The 19,962-nt window shown below is 35.9% G+C and overlaps 1 long non-coding RNA gene across 2 annotated transcripts; it reads right to left on the bottom strand.

The window, feature by feature from the left end:
• Positions 1 to 2,011: 2,011 nt before the first annotated feature.
• On the bottom strand, positions 2,012 to 5,388 carry LOC116002265. Of its 2 annotated transcripts, none has more exons than XR_004094426.1 (3): positions 4,279 to 5,388; positions 3,159 to 3,220; positions 2,012 to 2,577 (listed from the first exon to the last, which is right to left on the bottom strand). It is a non-coding gene; the product is annotated as an uncharacterized LOC116002265 (long non-coding RNA). The 2 variants fall into 2 exon arrangements; XR_004094427.1 differs by having other exon boundaries at positions 2,012 to 2,517.
• Between the last annotated feature and the right edge of the window lie 14,574 nt (positions 5,389 to 19,962).

Genomic DNA, 19,962 nt, shown 5'->3' with positions numbered 1-19,962 from the left:
CCAACTAAAAGTAACTAAGGGTGTGTTTGGAAAGCAGGAAAATGACTTTTGGAAAATGTTTTCTGGAAAATGAGCCATTTTCCGGAAAATGGTTTCATTTCCATGTTTGGTAACTGTCTTTGTGTGTTTGGTTTATTTTCCGGAAAATGGATAGAAATGTATAATTATATATTTTTATTATTTTATTTATAATAGTAAAATATTTATAATAATATTAAAAATAATATTAATAATTTATAATTTATAATAATAATAAATTCAAAAAAAATGATTTTCGTTGACTGGGTTTTCCATGGGTTGCCAAACACTCAAAGTCCGGAAAATGATTTCCGAAAATCATTTTCCGAGCTTCCAAACACACCCTAAGAGTAGTTAAAACATCACCACATTACCACCACATATGTCTTTGCATGTTCCCCCTCAACAATTACTCCCCCTTTTTGCCATAATTGACAAAGGGTGAATCAATGATCATCTAGTAGGAGCAGGAGCTTGTTCCTCAGCTTCTAATGAGTGTAAGAGCTCCTTATCATCCAACATCTTCTCCACTAATGCAACAGATGACTTCAAGTTGGCTAGAACAGATTGAGTTGAATTCAAACGAGCCGAACACCATCAATATTTATACTCACACAAAGAGGTCTAGTAGGAACAAACATGCCTTCAGACACAGCAACAGCATTCAGAGCTTAACAATCATCAAAATGTGATTTCTAAAAACCCTGCTTGCAAAAGATACCATAAATCAAACTAGATAAATCAAAAGATCATTTCACCCAAGTCAAACTGAAAATTATTCTGTATTTGGAACAACAGGATGACTATTTTCTTGGACACATAGTGTGTTGCAACAATGGGTAACCAGTTGTTCGTTGCCAGACGAATAAGAATAGCATAACTGGAAGTGAGAAAACGTGATTCAAGATCACCTGGTTTCTTAGCATCCCTCTTAGGTCAAGTGGGATTATGAGAGTGAGTGAGCGTGGATGCGATAAGATCATAATCAGGTGTAAAATGAGCATCAACTTTTGTCCTGTCATAGTAGTCATTTATAACTGCGGGACTGAAATCATACCAATGCTTTCTGATATAGATATTGTGGAAGTGAGAGCTGTTGTGATCAACTGTGTCATCTGTCAAATTTGTGTAGAATTCTCTCGTCACCATGTCACAATACGGACCCACATTCGTCACTGTTTGAAGATGATTTTGAGTGCGAAGAATATCAACCAGATTACAAGAAGCAGTAAAGTTCTCTACATCAATATCACGTTGAACAATCAATGATTTGTCCTTTTTAATTTTCCAGACATCCTTCAATTCTTTGTGAAGTAAAATAGGAGGAGGAAGGCGAGAGGAAGAAGACTTACGGAGACTAGGAGGTACAGGGACCTTCACACGAGATTGACGGGTGGAGGGGTGAAATTTTATGGGAGGTTCATCATCATGAACATCTTCCATATTTAACTTTCTTTTAACAAAGGAAACTACAGTAATGACATGAGAAATATTTTCAAGTTTTGCTTTATCTTTTCGGGTATGACTTGTAATAGGAACCTGTAAACAATTATTAGGTGCAGATAACGAAACTGACAACTTTGAGGAAGAAAGCTTAGACCCATTTAGTACAGGTTTTTCGCTCGAAAGAGAAACTCTAATGGAATCTAGAGATAAATCAGATGCAGGAGTGAAGGTCAGGCAGCCAGGCAGGAAAAATAGCCTTAGTTAGAAAGTCCTTTTGTGTGTGTATTCAACATTTCAACTCACAAAGCAGCATTCAGTACATGAGAAGAATATACAACTAAGGAAAAACATCGAAAATATGAGCAGTTAATAAATTAACAAAATTCAACTTTAAATAAATAAGTAGAGCAATTTGAGAAGGTTGCACATTCAAAGGGAAGATTTTATTCTGAAGTAAACTTATGTATTTATTTTGAGAACCTTCGATCTACTAATAAATTTCAATAAAGTAGCACATATAAGTGCAAGCAAACAGATATTAACACACAACAAAAAATGTGACAAAGCTCTGCAATCCTTAAGTACAGAGAATGGTTTCTATGTGCATTATATTAGCTTTAGAAGCCATCTGCTAAAATATTATTATCATCAAATCAAGATTGATAAAAGGAGAAAACAAAATCAACAGACCAGACTGATATACAAGTCCTTCAATATGTACTCGCAAAAAAAAAAACAGAAAAAACAACAAAATGCAGCTGAAATCAGATGGAGTATTATATATTTCTTAATATCTAAACCTACAAATCCATCTATATCTACTCAAAAATGTCAAAGCAAAAAAGCAGGAAAAAAAAAAAAAGAAAATGCAGTTGAAATAAGATTTCTAAGCCTTAAACCCTAAACAGACACTAAAATGGTGGTACCTTTTGGTTGAGGATGAGGATGACAATGTGCGACTCCGTAGCTTTAGCTTGAAGATGGTAATACTCGGTTGAGGATGGCGATGACTCCATAGCATTAGCTTGAGGTGCAACTCGGCTGGGGATGGAGCTGAGAGAATATTTGGAGTCCAGTGTCACCAAGAGAAATGAGGGGAACATTTGGAGGCACCTTTTATATTAAAATTTATTATTATTAATATTATTATTTTATTTATTTATTTACACACTTAGACGTTATTTTGAAGATATGTTTGAGGAAAGATGCGTAGGGACTATATATATAGCCGACCAGTTAAATAATGATCATAACATTTCCGACCGCCATTTGAGAGTGGTCAGAAATACTGTCCACATTCCGACCATCCAATAGGGTAGTCAATAATTTAGGGGAAAAAAAACACTAATTTACCGTCCACTTTCCTGGACGGTCGGAAAAGTGGACGGAAAATACCATTTTTCCAGCAGTGAATATAGTGCAACTAGCATTACTACCATTCTCCCGCAAAGGATTCTGTTTTGATTGCAGAATTTAACAAGTCTAGTTGCAGCCTTGCAGGGACTTGAAGCATGATTATTTAAACCAAGATAGTAATCCTAGATGGGAGGTAAAAAGATCAGGATAATTTAGCTTGCACATTAAGAGATTTGCATCAAGATAGCCTCATAGTCCAAAATGAAAACCGATACAACAACAGAAAAGCATTTCAATAAAAATGATATTTTGAGTACAAATGAGGCGCAATTACATACTGTTGGAACAGCACTAGAAACACATGCAATTGCAGTAGCCTTGGCACCAGCACGAACACCCTCTACAAGTTTACAATGCCATAATAAGGAAAACCAAACAAGTAGCTTTTCAGTTAATGATAGTGAGCAAGATTTCAGTCGATAGAAACATTCTGTCACAGATTAAAACTCTGGCTGAGCAGATAATAGAACAAAGTATATGCCTCTTCCTAGAAGGGATAAAAAAAATAATAATAAATAAATAAAAGGTGGCACACATGCCTCAACTCAACTAAGCAAACTGCACACATAAAATTGACCGCCTCTAACAACTTATCAGACTTTCTCCCTAGTGTATCCATAGGTATGCATTAGAATGGTAATCTTGATCGGTTTTGCCTCTATCTCTTCAATTTGCAATCTTTCATATTGGTGCATTCATTTAATTTCACGTATGCACCTTTGCATTTTCATCCAATTTTTCAATTCTAAACTAGCCAACACTTATTGCCATTAAGACTAACCAACCTAGCAGTCATTCAATAACCTTATATTATTAAATTGATCTATTGTCCTAGGTAGTACAGTGTCAAGCAAAATTGAGGAACAATATTTGCAGTTAGATACTTTCTTAAAGCTTAAAAAAAAAATGCAGCAGCCTAGAGAATTGCCTACTGCTTTCCATGAAAATGGCAAACAAACTATAAAGCACAACATTATCCAATTAAGTACTAGAACTTCTACACCAAACAAGAAACCCATTTGAACTGCCACCCGAGCAGCTCAATTAATTCCTAGGCGGTAGATTGTGGAAAAGACACAGGATCAAGGCATAACAGCTGTGGGAGTTACACCCAATGGTGGGCTCCTTGTGGGCGCCATGCAATGGTCCTTTCATCTAATAATGTAATTTACCCATCTACTAGCCTGAGAGGACAGGGCTAGGGAATTTGGCCTTTTGTGGGCAAGAAACCCATTTGGCCATTTGAACAATTTATGATTTCAAAGAAACCAACACATAGAAGCAAAGAAAGAAATGAACTTCTCTAGGTTTTAACATAACATAAGATCGTTGAATTTCTCAAAAAACCCAAGAACAGGAAAAATCTGGGAAAAAGAAATAGTGTGAGAAATTTGAGACCTTGGGTACACTCTTGACTCCTGCGGATCTTTGCTTCCTCTAAGGAGAAGCAATCAAGAACGGCCTGTCCATTTGGAATCTTGATGAAATTCCCTTTTTTTTTTTATATGTGCTCGAGAACCTCAATTTTGTGTCTAAGCGATCAATTCAAATGCGTACACACATACACAATAATTGAAACAGAAGCAGTTTAAATATATAATGGAATCTAGATGGAGACAACTACTCTTTATTATTAGAGAACAGAAGAAATTGAGAAAAAAAAAAGTGAACTTTGCTTAGCAAACACAGTTGTGATAAATAGATTGATGATTAATGAAACTGCTAGGACACAGAAAGTGTATATGCATATACGAAAAATCAATACCATACATGAGTATAACTCCCGGCCATAAAACAACAATACATGGTTTATACAAACTCTGTAGTACTGTATGTGGGAAGAAAATGAATCTCTCAGTAAAACAAAATGAGGGAAAATGATGATCAGGAAATTGCTTGTTCTGACAACAAAAGAATAAATTAAACTCACCAGTGCAATATACTCCTCATAAAACAAGAAACAATGTTGAGAAAAAACTGAAATTATGGAGCATGAACATAATCAAAAGAATGTAGGACTCATCAGATAATCAGTATTATGAGATTAAACAATAACAACTACAACCTCAGTCATCTACTAAGTAAAACTCTTTCTTCCATTTCCAATTCCAATCATCTATGAGTAAATTCAGAAACTCCATAAGCGCAAGCGCACACACACAAACCCATTTTTACTAACCTGAGTTGCTTACAGGACCATCAGGTGCATTGATGAAGTCAGCCATCAGTTCCATACGGAAATCATTTAATAGATAAATCTACTTAAATAACCCATCCCCGCTATGAATGGCGAGGACGGAAAAACGTGAAAATCGAAAGGGAGCAAGAAGACGAACCTGGTTCGGCGGTGGTGGCGATCGTTGTATCGCTGTGTTGGCGGTATCAGCAGCGGGGTTGCTGGTTCGGCGGTGGTCGCAGTATAAAGCAGGCGACTAGCTGAGCACCGAGAAGCGGAGAACTGAGAAGGGTGGACAGAGCAGGGAGAGGCGGAGAGCTGAGCTGGTTAATAGGGTTAATAAACGAAATGTTACGAGTTAATTCCACCAAAAGGTACTTTGTCTTTGCCCTGAAATTTCAATTTGTCTTAGACTCTCATTTTCTTCATTTTATATCTGTAAATTATTATTTTTGGACATTTTTAGTCCTTTTGATAATTTTATGTGCAAGATCATATTTTTAGTAAGCACATTTTTATCCCTTCATATTTTATTTTGGCAAAAGGGTCAAATAGGCCCATGTACTACCATTGATTATTCATCTAGCACCATGAACTAAAATATGGTCCATCTAGGCCATTATACTCTTAATAATTTTTCATCTAGCATTTTTAACCTATTTCTAACAAGTTACCCATCTAATTTGATGACATGAAAAAATAAAATTAGAAAAAATGATGACATGTTATTTATGTGGATGTTTTGGATGATTTTACACTATTTCATTAATGAAGAAAATGATTTCTTGCAATGAAATAGGGTACAAATCAAAATTGTTATATAATGTTTTAACTATAGTGTACTACACTACTGTGTATGTATAGTGGGGTATTCAAAATTGTTCAGCAATAAAATTCCATGAAAATCGATATATGAAAATTAAATATAATAACTAAAGATATTGTATTGGGTAAATTTTATTATTTTTTAAAAAATAATTTAATTTTCATATATCGATTTTAATGGAATCTCATCGTTAAACGACATTGAATAGCCCGCTATACATACACAGTACACTGTAGTTAAAACTTTATATAGCAACTTTGATCTCTGCCCTATTTCATTGCAAGAAATCATCCAAAAATACAATATCTTAAGTTATTCAATTATCCAAAAATAAAAAAATATTAATTTATTTTTAAAATAAAATATAATTTACCCAATACAATATCTTAAATTATTATAAAAATAATTTAATTTTCATATATCGATTTCCATGAAATCTCATTGCCGAACGATAGTGAATACCCTGCTATACATACACTGTAGTTAAAACTTGAACTAATATCATTTTTGGTCCCACGACTTTTGAGGTCTTATCACTTTTGGTGCACAACTTTAAATTTTTTCAATTTTGGTACCTAACTTTGTTATTTTTATCAGTTTTGGTCCTTCCGGCCAAATTGATGGCAAAATGTTGCAGAATTTTATATTTTAAGGACAAAATCATTATCTCAAAGAAAGATCTTCAATATCCAAACAAAAGAAAAATCATATTAAGAGAAAAATAAGGATTTGTCAATCGTCGATGCTATAAATCTCATAGATCTCTGTCTAGTTTCTGTCTGTCTTCTCCATTATTTGCGCCGATAAAACACCTATAAATATGATTTTACAGTGATTTTGTTTAGATAATGAAGACGTTTCATTGAGATGACGATTTTAATCTTAAAATATAAAATTCGACAACATTTTACCGTTAATTTAGCCGGAAGGACCAAAACTGATAAAAATTATAAAGTTAGGGACCAAAATTGAAAAAATTTAAAGTTGTGCACCAAAATTGACAAAACTCAAAAGTCGTGGGACCAAAAGTCTCTTAATTTTAAAAAGTTTAATTAATTTGGTCCTCTATTTGTTTAGTTGTCCGACTTCTGTTTACTCAGAACCAAATTGATAATTTAGTAATTAATTCTTCGGTTCAATAAGAGACGAAATGATGCATGTGATAACTGAAATGATCCATTGACTATAGTAAAATTATCAATTTGGTCTAAGTAAACGAATATCTGAATGCTAAATAAACGGAAGACCAAATTAGTTAAAATTTTTAGAATTGAGAGACTTAATTAAACAAAAAAAAAATAGTCAATGATCAAATTGATTATTTCTCTATAGTCAAGAGACTATTTCCCTAATTAACTCATATATGCGGCAAACACCATCCACCGCCATCTACTTCCTTCTCAAATTCACTAGAATTGGCAATAGCAATGTGAAAAACTGCCACCAAAAACTTTGACATTAGGCGGAAGTAAAAAATCCCAAACTCTAGTCCATCTAAGCCAACTGATCACCATACTTTCTCCCATCATTCGCTTATAAGAACTTCGAATCGTATACTTGCCATGCTCTTCGTATCCCCAAACTCGAACATCCGAAATCACACGCATTGACAATAGAACACTCTACACCAGACGTCGATCCCTCTCACAAAACAAATCCCCCAAAACCTCCCTATCTCATATCCCTAGTACCCCCTCCATCAACGAAGAAACCATAATGTCTCCCAGTTCATCCACCCTCTCCATTTGAATAAACGAACATCTATCATCATATAACCAAGGTTCCCACCATACCCTAATAGATCGACAATCCCCCACCTTCTACCGCCAATCATCCAACACCACCGACTTAGCCTCAAGAATACTACTCCATACAAAGGACGGATTACACCCTCTAGTAGCCTTAAAGAAAGACGAATGTGGATAATATCTTGCTTTGAAACTTTTAGCCACCAAATAATCAAGCCGTGTCACAAGTTTCCATGCATGATTACCTAATAGCACAATATTAAACTCCATTATACTCCTAAAACTCATAACCCCCCCCCCCCAACTTCTTTGGTAAACACAAATTAGCCCATCGAGACCATCGTATACCACTACTACCCTCATAAACACCCCAATGAAAAGCATTTAACAGTATTTTAATTTCCTAACAAAGCCCACTAGGTAATAGAAAAATAGATATGGAATAACCACATAAGTTGGCACAGCCTGGAAGATACCTTTAACCAAAACCTCTCTCCTTGCCTTCGATAAAAGCTTGTTATCCCAACTACGAATACGAGCTACCACCATATCCCTAATGAAATCCAATATTGCCTATTTATTTCTCCCCACAAGTGACGGCAAACCCAAATAATGCTCACTACCACCCCCATTGATAACCCTAAGGATACCCGACACCATCCCTCTCAACCCCTCTCCTACATTCCGACTAAATTTCAGAGCTGATTTATCAAAAATTCAAAACTGACCTCTTGACTCGAAGCTCACTACCTTCGCCTCCCTCCTCATTGCTCGAAAGAAAAAAAACAATCATTAGCGAAACACATATGTGAGACGTTGGGAGCATTTCGCGCAACAAAAATGCCATGAAGATTCCCACACCTCTCTTAATGTCTTAGCAAAGCACTTAACCCATCAACCACGAAAAGAAATAGGTATGGTGACAAAGGATCCCCTTTACGAAGGCCCTGAAAAGGAACAATATGCCCATACTCATCCCCTTCAAACAGTACACTATAAGACACCGCGGAAACACACCCAATAATGAGCTTAACCCAACATTCATCAAAACCCAATCGCAACATAACCCCTTCTAAAAACGCTCACTCAACCCTATCGTATGCCTTGCTCATATCCAATTTTAGCGCCGCATAACCTTTTTGACCTTGCCTACGCCTTTTCAAAAAATTATGAACCTCAAAAGCCACCAACACATTATCTGTAATATCCCTCCCTAGCACGAAAGCACTTCGAAAATTTGAAATTATAAATGGTAGAATGAACTTCAAACGGTTAGCCAAAAGCTTTGTGAAAATCTTATAAACGACATTACTCAACGCTATGAGACGTAAATCTTTCATAGACTCAAGTTTAGGCTTTTTTGGAATGAGAACAATGTGGGTATAGTTAATATTGTGTGGCAACTTCCCGGTTTCAAACACCTCTCTACAAAACACAACAATATGCTTACCTACCACATCAATTGTTGATAAAAACCAGGACACACGGATTTATCAAGAAACAAAGCAAATAAAGCACCTCTCACCTCCTCCTCCTCAATAGGACACAACAGTCTACAATTTTGTTTAACAGTAACCATACCTGATAAGTAATATGCCAATCTAGAACCACCCCCATGCCATCCCTTCTTGCCAAAAACAAAGAAGAAAAATACCCAACCATGAGATTAACCAACCCCCATTTATCCCTCACCCAATTCCTAGACCCATCTTGCAATTGCCTAATCATATTCTTTCTACGCCTTTTATTTACAACAACATGAAAATACCTAGTATTTGCATCACCATCTTTATACCGGAATATTTTGGCACATCGCGTCCAATATTGTGACTGCCTTTCAAAGATATCTGCATGCTCTTTCTGCAAAACAAGAAACTATTGTAAACTGGCATTATTTGATCACCTTCTCAACCCCTCAAGACAATGCCTACATTTTTTCAATTGACCTAGGAAATCATACACCAATCCCTTCCCCCACCTCGCCACCACCTTCTCACACTCTAACACCCTCACTTGAATCCCACTGACCACGCTACCCTCCCAGCTCATCCTCACTACATCCTTAAAACCTAGATTATTTAACCACACCGTCTTAAAGTAGAATCGAGACCAACCCCCTTGACGTTGTTGAATTGGAACCAACAATAAAGGCAAATAATTACTCTCCGTCACTTCTAAAGAATATGCCACCGCCCTCCCAAATAAATCACACCACCCCCTGTTTACCAACACATGATCCAATTTTTCCTCAACCCAAGCCAACGTACACCTACCTCGCTCCTAAGTATATTGATAACCCTCAAACTGGAAGTCACTCAACCTACTATCACGGACTGCCTCCTCGAAACCCTACAACATCCATCGAGGATGCGACACCCTCCCCTGTTTGTCAGACTCCTCAAGTAAGTCATTAAATTCCTCAACCACTACCCAAAGCAAGCTAGAAACCCCAACAAACATTCGCAACAAATTCCATGATGTCCTCCTATTGCCCCATGATCTGGATGTCCATAAAAACCCGTCACCCTCCACCATGGATCCCCTTCATCCAACTGAACATGAACATCCACATGGTTTAAAGAGAAACTTTGAAACACTAACTTTACCTCCTCCTTCCACAACATAGCCACACCCTCACTTCTCCCCACACACTCTACCGCCGAACACCCATGAAAACCCAAACGAACCCGAACTAACACCATTTTGTCTTATTACACAAAGTCTTAGATAAGAAAATAATGCATGGCCTCTTACATTGTACCAAGTTCAACAAAGCATGAATTTTCCATCGGTTGCCAAGCCCCCGACAATACTAGGCTAACACACTCATTGGATTTGGCGGGTCTGGAAACCAAAACCCGCCTCAATATAAGTGTAACACCCCCAATTTCTAATATAGGATAAACCATAAATAAAACATATTTCTTACTAATCGTACTGAAGATAAATGCAGAAGCGAATTCAAACTCTAAACTAATGGGGTGTTATGCCACGCTTGGACCACCACTAAGCCCAAACGCACAGGCTACAAAGCTTTCTAAATGCAATCCATATTACAACAATTCACTAACCAATTTACAAATCAACTATAATACAACATTTTGGGTTCTATACTAAACCATTAAACCAAGAGTCAACTCCAAGAGGTAACTAGTTCTACGTCGTGCTCTCAAACTAGCCAGAAACTTCAAATCCTGAAAACATTCAAGGTTTGGAAAACAAGAGATAAAAGGATTAGCACAGAAATGCTAAGTAAGCTCTACCGCGCCCCGTAAAATAAATACATATATACTTTTGAAATTAGATATACTTTTTAAATAGGTTTTGGAACCATTCAATAAAAGAACTTGACTCACACCAAAGGTACGTAGTATAGATATTTTCCCAAAATTGTTTCCCCACACACACTACTCAACGATAATACTAGATTTAATACAAGGTAGTATAGTCCCCAAAACAATAAGGTTTATTCTTACAAAATGGTATAACTAGTTTGTAGATTATTCACTCATTTTCAAAATAAATATAAGTACGGAGGATTCATAATATAGCATTTCTCAATACTTCTCAATATCATATAAAAGCATAGCTCTCCAAATAATCTCTTTCCAAATAGGTTTAAATATATATAAGTATAAGGAGGAATTCACATCCATATAGTCATTTCAAAACATAGACTTTTCTCAATATCCTTCTCAACATATAATCATAATCATAGATAACTCAAGTCTCATTCTCAATATCAACATAGCATAATAATACATAAGTGGAGGTATCTAATAATTGTTTAATTCATATTTAAATCACCAAGTAAAGCATAAGTATGGAGGTACTCAAATCACCAATAGGAGGATAGGAACGGAGCTTACCTCCACTACCGAACCTTCACACCTATACAATATAAATGGAAACAGGAACTAGAAACCTAAGTGCGCACACCCCGGGGATTCCAAGCCCCAAAGGTAGTTACTAGCCCTAGTAACCCAGGATTTTTGCTACCAGGTTACCCACCCAAACAATAACCAATAAGACCGCAGCCCTAGGTTCTCATATCAATAGCAAATAGAACTGCAGCTCTAAGTGCTCACAATTATCTGGACCGCAGCCCAAGATTCTCGTAACCTCCAATAGTAAAAATATAGATAACCTCCATATAGATTATAAACATAAGTATATTCTCCAAAAATAGGTACATTACTATATAATTCCTCCAAGATAGTAATATTCTTCCAAAATAGTTTTCATAGATATTTTCCATTGCCCGTAGGCTATTCAAATACGCTTCCCAAAACAAGATAGAGTATATATATAATATATACATTTCCAAAATAGGGTTTACATCAAATATAAGATTTATCCTCCAATCATAACATAGCTTATACCATTCAAAATAATTATGGTTTACACTTCCCAAAAATAGTATAGTTGCATACTCTCATAATTTACCATAACATCCTCAATAAATACATGTACACCTATTCGTAGTTTATAAATCATAAGGTAACACCAAAAGATATATATACATTGCTATTTATCACACTTTTAAACCCAAACACATTTTCAAAATATTTAAGGACACTCAATTAGATAAATAGCACATTTGATAGGGAAAGGTAGTTTTGACGGACATAGAAACTTACATCAAAGCCAAAGCTCTCAAAAGCGACCACTCGATCCTAGGCTCATGTCCTAAGCAAGCCACTTTAACGAGGAACCTGTGGACCAATCAAATCCCCATTCAATTACTAATGCTATTATTATCATTTCCACTCAACACTCATACTTGTTCTAATATCAACTCCTTTCTAACAACAAACCCATCAACACCATCCAATTATTAGACCTTCACCCATCCACCCTTACTCCATTATTACTCCAATTAATTATCCCTTCGCTAATACCCAATCATTCCCATCTTTATTCTTTATCTAAATTATCAGTAGCAACTTAGTCATCACATACCCATCCTTCTTATCAACTAACACCATTCATTACCATAATTCCATCATCATTAACTACTAAATTTCACAAAAATCAGCTTTAATCACTATTAAGCTTTGTCATTAGTCCATAACTATTTACAAGTAACCATCATCCAATTAATCACCCTCACTAATCAATTAATAATCAATAGTTCTAGTCACCACCATTAATTAGCTAATATTCACTATTATTGTATAATTAACAAATGATTTAACCCATCATCACCATGATATAATCATCTTCATAATCCTTGATTATCATTAATATCATTAGTCCTTTATTGTCTTAATCTGTATTATAATCCATCATCAAGCTCCACAATCCACCATTATCTTACTAACTACCTCACAATCATCATTAACAATATCCATAATCATACTAAGCTTCATAATCTTTAACCATTATTAACAATTAAACTTAATAATCCCCTAATCATGATAGCATTATCATCAAAGCCACTTCATCATCATCATCTAATTAAACTTCAACAACAACCAACCCAATCATCAACACCATTAACCCATTAACTAAAATTATTACCTTATTTGCGTTTAATCCACCCTAATCCATCTTTCTTCTCTGCTTTGCTCAAGACTCCGCCGGACCACCCCACACCACCGGCAAGGGAGACGCTGCCAAGCAGCCAACCGCCGTCGTCCACTGCTACGCGAAGGAGGACGCTGTCGCTCTGCCCAACCACCGCCGTCGCCTCTGCTTGTCGAGAGGGAGAAAGGAAGAGTGACAGAGGTCCAAGGCGCCACCACCGTCGCCTGCCGTCCACCGCCGGTTCTGCATCGCCGTCGTCGGACTCCGAGCGAGAGAAGAGATACGAAGAGATTGATGGAGGGAGAACGCTGCTGATTTGGGGGTGAATACCATATTAACATTAACGGTTTCATTAATTAAAATATTTGATGGTAATAATCAACATTATAACCACCATTAATATTTAACAATGACAACCAAATTATGGTAAGACACCTTCTTAATGTTTCCATATTTGTAAAGATACCATATGTGACTAGTCCAAATAAGCGGTTAACTTAAGGCTTGGTGAGGATTTTTAAGACACATAATAAAGAGAGAGAGTAACTGAAGTACATAATATTACCAAAACTGAATGGTGGAAACGAAATGGGTACGGTTTGGGTAAGGTTTATCCACCTTTAATGACAAAACTACTAAGCTATATGTCGATGCATAATCGCAGTGGGCAAATTATGATCATAGTTTAGTATTTTATCCTAATTAACCCTTTAAATATAACAAAATTGCCTGTGGGCTAAATTTCGTTATATAACGCAGAGTTAACTACAAGATTTCTTGCCTAAACTTTATGTGATTAATCCTTAATATGTAATTTAACTAAATAAAGATGCTGTAGCTACTCTTTAATTGACCAAAACTGAACATAATCACAATGGCAAGGGTATTTAAAGCCTAATCAAACAAATTAAACCAAAACATGATAGACAATCCTTAGGTATACTCCCAGGAAAGTTGGTTGGTGCTAAGGCTCCATTAAAAACCAACTCCTTAGACAGAGTAGCGTCGCAAGGGGACTAGTAGCAATATGGCTGAAGGCACTATGGCAGTTTCAGCCAGCAAGGCGTTTTAAGCCAGGGCCATAAAACTAGTGTTCTTACCCAAGAAACTTTCTTAAATTATGTGTTCTCATATTTGAAGTAAAATCGTTTGGTTGATCTATATAAATGTAGATTGACCTAAGGATAAGGCTTTAAATAGGGTAGTACTATGAAAAGTTTTATGTACTTTATGTGCTTTGAAATCCTCCAAAAGAAGTGGAGTATTGACTGAAAAAGTAAGAATATGCATAATCTATTCTTAAAGGCACTACATTCACCTAAAAGGCACTAAAACATGCATAATAAGCATATAATTCAGTCCTAAAAGACTCTAAATTCAATCTTAATGAACATGCTTTTCTATTGATATAAATATAACAATCAAATAATATAATTAGTGCAATAAAGAAAAACATATATAGCATGCTCATATTATGCATATTACGAACTCAAACTCCACAATTAAATATTTATACTGTAACACTGAATACAATTTAAACCGAATATTCAATATTAAAATTAAAATTCAAACAAATTAAAACTTAATAATTTGTTCAAAATTGAATAATAATTTAATTATGAATTTAATACCACAATAAAGGAAAAAACTAAAGGACATTAATATTCCAAAATAAGCAATTACCAAATATTTACCATTTTTGCCAAATAATACACAATATTAAATTAGGTAATATTAATAGGCAATAATAAACTTAATAATTACCATTTACCTAAATTTAATATGTATAATGTTACTATATATTTACCATTTGTCAAAGTAATATATATAATATTAAATATGGTAATATTAATATGGCAAATATTTAAACAAATTAACTGCCATTTACCAAAATTTAATATATATAATATAAATATGACAAATATAAATATGGTAAATAAAATATATGGTAAATAACTATAATTGCAATTAATTAAAATGGAAATTAGCTGTACGTACCAGCGCTGATGAAGCTCAACATATATAACATCATATTAGAATAAAATATGATGGTTTTTGCCCATATTTGTGCATGTATAAACTCACAGCATTTATAAGCATGTATATATTTTTAAGGCAAATATTTACAATATATGGTAAAAGAATCAAAATTGCTTTTTGATTAAGAAATTTACCAGTACGGCCATACGTACTCCTCCATCTTCTTCATCTTTGATTAAAACCAAAACCAAAGCCACTAGCATCGCCGACCGAAATAAGGAGCAACAGCAGCCTGATGTCGCCGACGTCGCCTGAAGGATGCAACGGACCAACGCTCGCCGCCGATCGCGATGCCAGAAGTCGAAGCAGCAGCGGCGGTAATGAAATCCGCATCCGTCCACCACCTTCCACCGTAGCAGCGTCGCGAACCAGCCAATTTCCGCCGTCGTCGTCCATGGCAGCGTGAGGAGCAGCCAAGACCAGTCGCCGACCGCCGACTCCCTAACGGAGAAGAGAACGCGAAGATGCAAACCAGCCCATCTCCTCCGCATCTCGCTGCTCCGCCGATCGCGTCCATCATATGTCGTCATCCATGTACGCTGTGCGACGGTGATACCCATAGCTTGCCGTCGTTGCTACCGTCAAAGAAGGCTCGTAGTCGCCGCTCAGATCACCGGCGAAAACAATATAATCCAGTTAGTTATGCCAGATTTTTTTTTAATTAAATCCGAAGAAAAAAATTTTCAGGCAATAGGTAATAATGCAATGCTAAATTCCGAAAAAATAAACATGTACTAAAACTCTATGTACACGAAATTAATATTAATTTTTCAAAATAATATTTGTATCCAAAACAATACAACAAACTAGGCAGATATTATTTGACACTGATACCAACTGTAAGTCTAAATTTATTACATAATACCATAATATGCAATAAGCAGGATCGTACTAACCTCTAACCATAGCTCTTAATCGTATAGCCTGGACTGCTTGTAATAGCGGAAGCGGAACACCTCTTGAACGGTAGGCCGTCAACCATCTTTGGCTTATACTTGGTATTTCTAAGGAGTATGAGTACCATGTCTGTAGGCACTATATGATTGTCTGTCCTGCATCACATCACTGCAGGCTTATATAGGCATATGGTGGATTGGACTAAACCTAGATGTCCAATCCAACCTATAGCTTAATGGGCCTAGCCCACTTGCACCACATTATTATTAAGGTCCATATTGGGAAATGTCTTACACCTCGCCCCCACCAACGGTGTCCCCCATCGACCACCTACCCTCAACCAAGCCCCAAAAGGTTTATTCATCGGAACTATAGCCAAGTTGAAACGCCAAGCACAAAAGCCATCAAAATGACCAATTATGCCACATAGAAAACAAAATTGAGGAAGACATTCATACTTGAAAGAGACCCAGAACCACCCCCCCGCCCTCCCCTCTTTTTTCAACTTTAGGCATTGCTTAAGAGGTTTGGAAACGTCTAAGCCTATCCTAATACAAAGGAAAACCCTCCACATACCCTTAAAAATTCGATCATCCACCCGCCGAAACTACCCCCATAGAATTACCAATTCCCTCCGCCACCTTAGTAGACATAGAATCACTCGGGAAATCATGTACTTTCACCCAAAAATCAGCATTCAACATGCACACAACTATAGGAGTCTCACCATCCTTAAGGCAGTGCAACACCAAAAAATGTTGCTCATACGACCAAGGTCCCTGATGGGGGAAGGACGAAATGTCGGGATCTAACACTCGGAAGGAGGTGGATGACCGATGGTGAAGTTAGGGAATTCATTAAAAGTAAGGCGGCGTGCGAAAGGCGGTCTGAGAAGTTTCTTAAAAGCGATGGAAGGCAGTTGCATATTTTGCGCTGGAGATATGGAAGGAAGATCAAAATAGATTAAGAAAGTAGCCAAATATAATAAGGAAAGAAATCCTAAAGCATTTATGGTAGTTTAGGGTTACCAAAGGGGAGAAATCCCTCATACCTTGTATAAATAGGGGTGTAAAGCCTTGAGAAAGGCCAAGCAATTCAACATCGAATCATAAACCCTCTCTAGACACTTTACAACACATGTACCCAACTCATCAAAAAAGATAGTGAAATTTCAGCTTGGCACCGCCCAAAAAAGGCTCGTGATTTTCATATTTTGGTTTCCACGTAAAAATCCTTGTGTCTATTTATTTTTTCCTTCACTATTATTTATTATTATTTATTTGATCGGTTGTATTGGCTACCCGTTCGACCATCCCAAAATGGATACAACCAATAGTCCCTCCACCACTCTAGTCACATCCACCTCATAATAAAAATATAGCAAAAATTGATTATTCTTTTTTTTTTTTAAATTGATTATTCTTAAGATCAGTAAAGGTCACACCTCTCCCAGGATGCCTAACAAACGCCATGATATCCTTGAAGAACTAGAATTTTATTGGATGATCCATCACAAGTACCTGGTAATTCGTGTATACGGGTTCGTTAACGGGTCGACACGATAACGACACGAACAGGATAAGGCTAAACACGAACACGACATGTTAAGGTTAACGGGTTTAAATTTTTAACACGAACACGAACACGATTTGTTAACGAGTTAAAGAGGTTTACACGATAGACACATTTTGTTAACAGGTTTCAAGTCGTGTCGACACAATATGACACGGAACCCATTTAGACCAGCTAAACCTATTAATATTTTTTAAACGAAACTAAAATTTCAAATTAAGTTATATAAATAAGAAATAAAACCTACAATTCAATCCATCAAACAAACTAATAAAAAATCAATTTATAACATTCATAAAATGATAAAATAACATCCAACAATCATAATTAAAGAAGTCCATACTAATTTTTAGAATAAAATTGAACACAATAATTGGTGTAGAATTTTGGTCTAATGTAGTAAATTCATCGTTAGTCATGTTCATGATATCTTTTGTACTGTAATCTCATTCATCACAATGGTTCTTACCTAAATGATAATGGTTCTTAGCGAGTTATAAACAGGTTTGTGTAAACGGGTTCGTGCAAATGGGTGAACACGATAATATTAACGAGTTAAACGGGTTCTTAACGGGTTAACCCGTTAAGACACGAAACATAACGGGTTCTTAATGGGTTAACCCATTAACGACCCGGGATATGTTAAGGCTAAACACTAATCTGTTATTTTCGTGTCCGGTCTCGTGTCGTGTCCATAATTTTCAGGTCTAATCACAAGCTTCCCAACCACCAAAATTGATCCGTGGGAGCATGAACTACATCATCTGCGGTAAACACCCACCTTTGTCTTCCTACCCCCAATACTAAGTGCCGCACATTCATCTGCCAGACTCTGGAAAGAAGAAACCATCACAAAAAAAAAAAAAAAACCAACAGACCACACAAACCCATCACAAAAGAACGTGGAAGAACCAAAGAGAAGTCAACTCGTCATAAAGCTAAGAAACGAGAGAGAAATCTAGAATAATATATATATTAAGACTTATGATTCTAATATAAAATTATTTTTGCCAAATAAGCTGCTACATCAAAGAAATGAAAATGATAAAGTAAATAAAACATGATTGAGCATTTAGATAGGGAAAACATGAAAGGATGATTTTTTTTTTAACGAAGTCTTATGACATCTACAATGTTGTTTCTTAAACATTGTAATTTCTTCTTTACGTCATCAATACAATATTTATTTGTCAATACGTCATCACAAAAATCATTATATATATATATATATATATATATATATATATATATATATGATTTTACAGTGATTTTGTTTAGATATTGAAGATACTTTCTTGAGATGACGATTTTACCTTTAAAATATAAAATACGGCAACATTTCGCTGTTAATTTGGCCAGAAGGACCAAAACTGATAAAAATAACAAAGTTAGGCACCAAAATTGAAAACATTTAAAGTTATGCACCAAAATTGATAAAACTCAAAAGTCGTGGGACTAAAAGTAATATTAATTCTTTTTCCTAAGTAGAGAAGTTTTATCCTCTCTTTTATCATATTGGAGGCGCCTTTAAAATAAGAAGATGATATAGGTGATATTAACGGCTAATTTTTTTTTTTGAAGGTAAACGTAGCTATTCCATTAATTCATAACATAAAACGTTTACATCAACGAAATGGTAAACCATTCCTTACAGTCAGACATAGAAACAACTTTTCTAACTATGCTATAGAAAACTTGAATCGCAGACTGTTTCATAACTAGGAAGCTATGTTCCTTCAAGGAGCTTAAAGCTTCATCAAAGATCTGGGTCTTCGTCATCATTCTTTTTTGCTCGCCCAGGATAAGATCAACACTTGCCGAAACCAAACTAAACGATTTATACTAATGATAATGAAAAGCTCGTGAAAGTAACGAGATGAAAAAAGCCCGTGAAAGTAACGAGAGGAAAACACAATAATAGAGAAAATAAAAAGTGGTAAAGCCAAAGTAGGGTTGGGAGTTCAAGACTACCAACACAAACCCCAATACCTACCTACTATTATTTTATTCAAAGGGAAAGAAAACGGAAGAAGAAGATCTGTGGCGGTGGTCGGAGGCGGACAGAGCTGCGACGGTGGTCGGGACGGAAGAAGAGCCAGAGCAAACGTAGAAGGTGACCAAAACCGCCAGCTCAAAGCTCCATTAGAGTTCCGGCCGGAGGCAGGCGGTGGAAGCCGAAGTTGAGCAGCAGAGAAAGGCTTTTGGTTTAATTGTGACAATTTTGTACTTAAATTTAAATTATAATAAGAATTAAATCAATCAAAAATATATAGAAATATTAAATTAAACAAAAT

Source organism: Ipomoea triloba, chromosome 13, assembly GCF_003576645.1.
Source record: "Ipomoea triloba cultivar NCNSP0323 chromosome 13, ASM357664v1".
NCBI classification, from domain to species: Eukaryota; Viridiplantae; Streptophyta; class Magnoliopsida; order Solanales; family Convolvulaceae; genus Ipomoea; species Ipomoea triloba.
This window is presented reverse-complemented; position numbering and strand designations above follow the sequence as displayed.